The sequence below is a fragment of the Rhagoletis zephyria genome, unplaced genomic scaffold, assembly GCF_001687245.7.
Source record: "Rhagoletis zephyria isolate East Lansing unplaced genomic scaffold, Rhagoletis_zephyria_1.1 Rzeph_scaffold_00568, whole genome shotgun sequence".
Lineage (NCBI taxonomy): Eukaryota > Metazoa > Arthropoda > Insecta > Diptera > Tephritidae > Rhagoletis > Rhagoletis zephyria.
The window spans coordinates 2,057-7,719 of record NW_016157652.1 but is presented as its reverse complement, the minus strand read 5'-3'; the positions used below and the strand labels follow the sequence as shown (position 1 = coordinate 7,719).

General features: G+C 35.8%; 1 long non-coding RNA gene across 3 annotated transcripts; it reads right to left on the bottom strand.

The window, feature by feature from the left end:
* Positions 1 to 3,313: 3,313 nt before the first annotated feature.
* Positions 3,314 to 3,906, bottom strand: LOC108360424 (uncharacterized). Of its 3 annotated transcripts, none has more exons than XR_001847102.1 (3): positions 3,892 to 3,906; positions 3,441 to 3,636; positions 3,314 to 3,383 (listed from the first exon to the last, which is right to left on the bottom strand). It is a non-coding gene; the product is annotated as an uncharacterized LOC108360424 (long non-coding RNA). The 3 variants fall into 3 exon arrangements; XR_001847103.1 differs by having other exon boundaries at positions 3,441 to 3,620; XR_001847101.1 differs by lacking the exon at positions 3,892 to 3,906 and having other exon boundaries at positions 3,441 to 3,876.
* Positions 3,907 to 5,663: the final 1,757 nt, after the last annotated feature.

Here is a 5,663-nt window from a genome sequence, read left to right as displayed (position 1 = left end):
ATCACATCATTTTGATTATTTAGAACAGCTGACGAACGACGCGCGCAAAAAGTTGAGAGTTGGCCATCTCTCTGCGTTGTGTTGGGGTTGGCGTTGCACAACTTTGGTTATATGGAGACTTTCATATAAATGCATATATTCATAGTCAGCTGTCAAAGCGACACCAATGCCAACGCAACGCCAAAGTTGTATGTAAACGGGCCTTAATAACAAATGGGGTATAGTCGTCTTTCTGGGTTGCAGTTACAGTTGCACGGCTACACTCAATCCAGACTATTGCGTCCTTGTCAATGTTATTGTGGCTTGTTAACATTTTATTTTTAATATTTTTATTGAGCTTTGTACCACGATTGTTTATTAGGAAAAATTGAAAAAGCAACAAAGTCTAAGCGGTAGAAGTTATAGCACTATTTCGGACATCACCACATCTCCTCATCAGACTTCTTTTTTCTAGACTTCAGCGTCCTTGTTCGCGCATAATTTTTTCTACAATTCCTGCCAAACGAAAGCAAAAACAAAAAAGGAAGTTTAATGAACTATGTGGCAGTTTAAATCTACACTGCAGTCTCTCATGATCTCGTGAACTAAAGGAACATAAAGAACTTTTCTTTCCGACTGCTTGACACTTGAAACAAATCGAAATTTCATTTCCGTTTTTAATGTGTTTTATTTGAGCGCATAGTGGGAAAAATCAAAACCAAACACCAAACTCAAAAACTTTCGCGTTTTGAATAAAGTGTCACACTGGAGAGCAACCAATCCGACGTGTCCTTAACTGTTGCTTCATCTGTATTAGAGGTGGGTAACTCAACTCAGAGTTGAGTTATTGAGTTGATTCCTATAAGTGAATCGGTAACTCAGACTCCCTGTCCAAAAAAAATGTAACTCAGTAACTCAGTTGATGCCGTAGGGCTCACATGAATCAATTGAATCATAGTGGCTCATATTTGTCCATATAACTCTCTCGCTTCGCCACAGTGTTTAGCATGGCAAAGTCTTGCATTTTGTTTTTGCACGAGGCGAATTTATACAAGGTGGTGGCAAGAATACAACAACAACAACCACATGTATTTTGTATTGCGGGTCACAAATCTCACAAATTCTTATAATTTCGTTTTTTTTAGTTTTTCTCGAAATATGTATGTATGTAAGATATATAAAGATGTGCATATCAAATCAATTGCCTTTCCAACCATATCCACATTTTGAAATTCGGTACAATAGGTTTCGAAATATAAGCTTTTGAAAATATTGAAAATTCCACCTTTACCCTCCCCCTAGCACCGCCCTATTAATTTGCACACAAAAAAAATTACACCTTTCAAATCAGTAGAAAGGAGCTGACCACGCCCACTTTAAAGTTTTGTTTTATCTCAACGGCCGCTATACCGCATCTATGCCTCAAAACGAGTCTACGATACGAATGAGTGTAACATACAAAGAGTCAAATGAGTTAGTTGAATGAGCTGACTCCTTAAAGTGAGTTGGAGTCATTGAGTCAACTCCTATAAATTTGCTGAGTTACCCACCCTTAATCTGTATGATGGAGAATTGCGCCTCGAAAACACCTCCACCAACCTTCCAATTCAGCTTCGTTCCATTCGTAAATAAACCAAGTTTCGGTTACCCTGCATAAGTTCAAACAGTGTTCTCAGAAACTTTCCCTTTTTATCATAGCAATCCGTTTAGTAAATAAGCGATATTCTTAATGCCAGAAACGTTTGTACAGGTTGCTCAAAACTCTAAGAAAGAGTCGAAGAAGGAACTGTCTCACCTCGTCTAAAAGCATTATACTCGCACATAGACAATGCAAAGTCCCTTAGCATTATAGAATTCACCTCATATGAGTGATATTAAAGGTAATAGCAAAGCTGTCGTATTGGCAAGGACAGCGCCACCCACATCATTCCTGGACGAAGTAGACATAACACTTAATTTTTAAATAGTTTGTTAGAGTTCACAAAAGATACCGTGGTGTTCTTTGAACACTGTTACAACCTTTCTTCTTGGTAAAGCTTCATAATTCCTTGGCCTTTGTTACTCTTAAATTTAAACAGAAAAGAAATATCCTCCTTCGTGAGGATTTTTAAGAGCCACTACTTAATTGGTTTAGGTGGAGACTTCGGTTCATTTTCGTTGTAAATAGAACAAAGAAGATGTACAATCCTTTCAATGCCATTACCTGGCTCTAAGTGGAAAAAAATTAGGCATTCTTCGCAAATCATAATTTCAAGAGATTTCACAGGTGGAATGTAGAAAAAGGTTTGTAAACGAATAAGCTTTTTAAAATAAAATAGGATCGGTAACTCCATATGGTATTCTCCCTACCTCTTAAGGCGCTGCAGCTTTTTCTGAGGGATTTAGGTTTAGAGGAAGTATTGTGAAGATTCAAGGGCACAATAAATCACTAGGTCGTGGTGTCCACCTCATTTTAATATCTACATATCTATTCCAATACAAATATTCCTCAAAAATGCACTTTCAGCTTTTTAAGACTGGTGGTCATTTAGACACGCATGCCCGCCTAACCATGAATTTTACACAAATTTCGTTACAGAATTTGTTGATGTTAAATATAAAGAACACTCAAACAAAACTATGATCTTCTATCTACATTAGTTGTTTAATGGGATCGAAAAAAGTGCAGAGCAGCTCAAGCTAGAGCTGAATAGAGCAACTCAACTCAAACATCTCATGAAACACTTTTCATTCAGAAATTCTCAAAACAGTTGATTGGTCGACAGTTCAATTTGTCATTTGTAAGGTGTGTTTTTGTTGTTGTAGCAGTATACAAGTTCCCCAAAGGGTTTTTGGGGAGTGTTGCTGGAGTGACAGTCCTTGGCCAGATATAAATCTGGGGCGTTCCGGTTACGTAGACCCGACTGTCGTGGGAACGCTTTGTAAGGTGTGTGTTTGTGCTTGCTCGAAGCTAATCCATCAAAAAAGCTGATGCTGAAAATCGTACTCCAAGTGGCTCTAGTTACATTTAGCGCAGGCTCATGAAACATAAAGTAGAGCAAGAAAAACCTCTATGAAAGACAATCTTATGAAATATCTCAGCCTGGCGTAACCTAGAGCAACTCATTAAAGACAACTATTTATGAGTGAAGACTTAATTTGATCCTCATAGTTGGAATCAAAACAATGTCAACCACGTGGGCAAACCTGAGGCACACATACTCAATTAAGGCTGACATTCAAATCCCGTCTATACTAATAACACCGAATCCAGCCGTTTGCGCCTCTTTTTCCAGTATTATTCATATAATTTTATCAAATTTATACTCAATAAAAAACATACCTTGGCATTTCTCCCTCCGATGGAAACTTATACAAGGATCCTTGTTCTGGACATCTGGATACACACCTTTTCGGCATCTTCCCTGAAAGGGTATACATTATTAGTAACTTCGATTTATTAACAATATTAATATAATCACTTTTTACGTTATTTATCACTTTCGAAAGGCTTTAATCCACAATTTGTTCCGAAACTTTTAGACGCACGCACTTATTTAATTATTTGTTTTGGTTTTTCAGCTCATTAATGATGCACCCAGGGTTGCATTTACCGTCCATGAAAATATTTCATGGAGCGTTCCAAAACTAGCTCCGAGCAACTGAAAGTTGGTTAAGCTTAAATGAAATAGTTGTTTATTAAATATTTATTCCTGGTATTTAGTAAAAAACATTCAGATCAATACTAATGTATGAAATGAAGTAAATAAAAATCTACGAATAAATTCCATGAATATTTTGTCATAGAGCCATTATTAAATTTAGACATAATTTAGTGAGGCGTTGGTACTGACGTATATAGAATTAATGCGTTAGAGAGAGATAAATATACAAGCTCAACGAGCTAACTTAGGTATACTTGCATGTATATACCTGTTACTCGTCTGGCATATACTCCAACTGCAAAAATAATGACAATTATAATTTATGTAGATCCCTGGATAAAGGATTGTCACAAGTTACTTTCGGTAACTCACGATTGAAGTTTGGAATGCAATTTCTCAGAAACACGACTACAGATTTTCTCCAAAGCGTCGGAGAATGCTATGTACTAGCTCATGAAATTCTTAAATTATCTTATTTTTTTTTAGTTTAGTGTCAACCATTTATGAGTTTAATAAAATTTTATCGTATACGACATTTGTCAAAAAATTTGCAGTCATTTTTAATGATATACGCCAAAATGTGATAAAAATTTTTATGAATTAACATACTTTTTACTAATCAGCCTAATCGTGAGTTTCGCCCGAACAAAATTTCGCCAACAATTTTTTCATCCACCTGTAGTGAATACACGCAAACGAAAAGTGAAAAAGTGACCCGGTTCTAGAAAATGAAACTCATGATAACACTGAATATGTCCGAAACTAAAGAAGAACAGATAACTCTATTTGAAAGATCTTGATTAGTTTAGTACGACAGCAATACTAACGCAATTTGTACCAAATATCCGAAAACATTTTGGTCAATTACTCGGAAACTAAAGAAGATATCCAAAAACCACACAATGTCAATTTGACACTTCCGGCAATTTTCCATCCAAGCGACGATATTTGAATAGGTTTGTATAGTTACCAATAGTCAGTACTAATTTGTACTGGAACCTGCAAATTTTTACTAGAAAAGTGTATGATAACCCAAAATATTTGCAAGAGAGCACTGAATCGAGAGCGTAACAACACGAGAGCTGCAAATTCTTGCTAGTGAAATTTTTACTAGCAGAAATTAGCTAGCAGAAGAAGAAGAAGAATAAATGTCAAAAGCCCCCATTTTTTGAATTGGTTTAGCACAAACCAAGGCGAATTTATATAAGGTGGTGTTACTTGCTCAGCTGATTTTGTGTATGTGTTTCGCCGCACGGCTTCTGATATCAAATGGAAAAATTTTGCTTGAATTTCTACACACACTCTTACAGATTTTGACAGTTTATGCCGCCAAAGCAAAAAAAAAAAAATACATTTAAATTTTTGTTTTTGTACTCCTGCAATCACCTTATATTGATTCGCCTTGGCACAAACAAAAGTAAAATGAGTGGAAATAAAAATATTAATGATGTACTGGACAGTGTAAGTGCTTGTGTGTAAAGCAAAGAGTTTAAAACTGATTTATAAATAGTAAAATGTTTACAGCAGATTGTCAAAGCAGTGCAACAACTGTTCACTTGCAAGTTTTTGCTAGTTTTGTGTTCAATAAGTTCTTCTGCTAGTTTTCTCTTCCTCTCATTTTAACGCTCTATTTTGCTTTTACGCTCTCGCTGCAATGTTACTGTTACTATACAAACCTAATGTTACTCGCATATTTTCGAGCCTGTATGTAAATTTTCGGGAAAAAGGTTAATAAGTATATTCATCTGCTGAAAAGATATTTTCGCAGATTCACAATTTATTTAAAATAAATCTATTAGCCCAATCTCCAATTCCATGTGAATAAATCTCCCCAGTGCTTAAATAATTTTCACCACATTAAATAGCTGCACAACACCCTAATTGCCGAAAAAACGTTGCTTGCAACACTAGTCCTTTATGGGGACCAAACTTGGCGAGAAAAAAATAGCTAAGTTTGTTTACTGGATATACTGAGATTGTAATTAACTAGAATATTTGCAAAGAACAAAATATAAACCAAGCGAACGCAGCCAAAAGCAA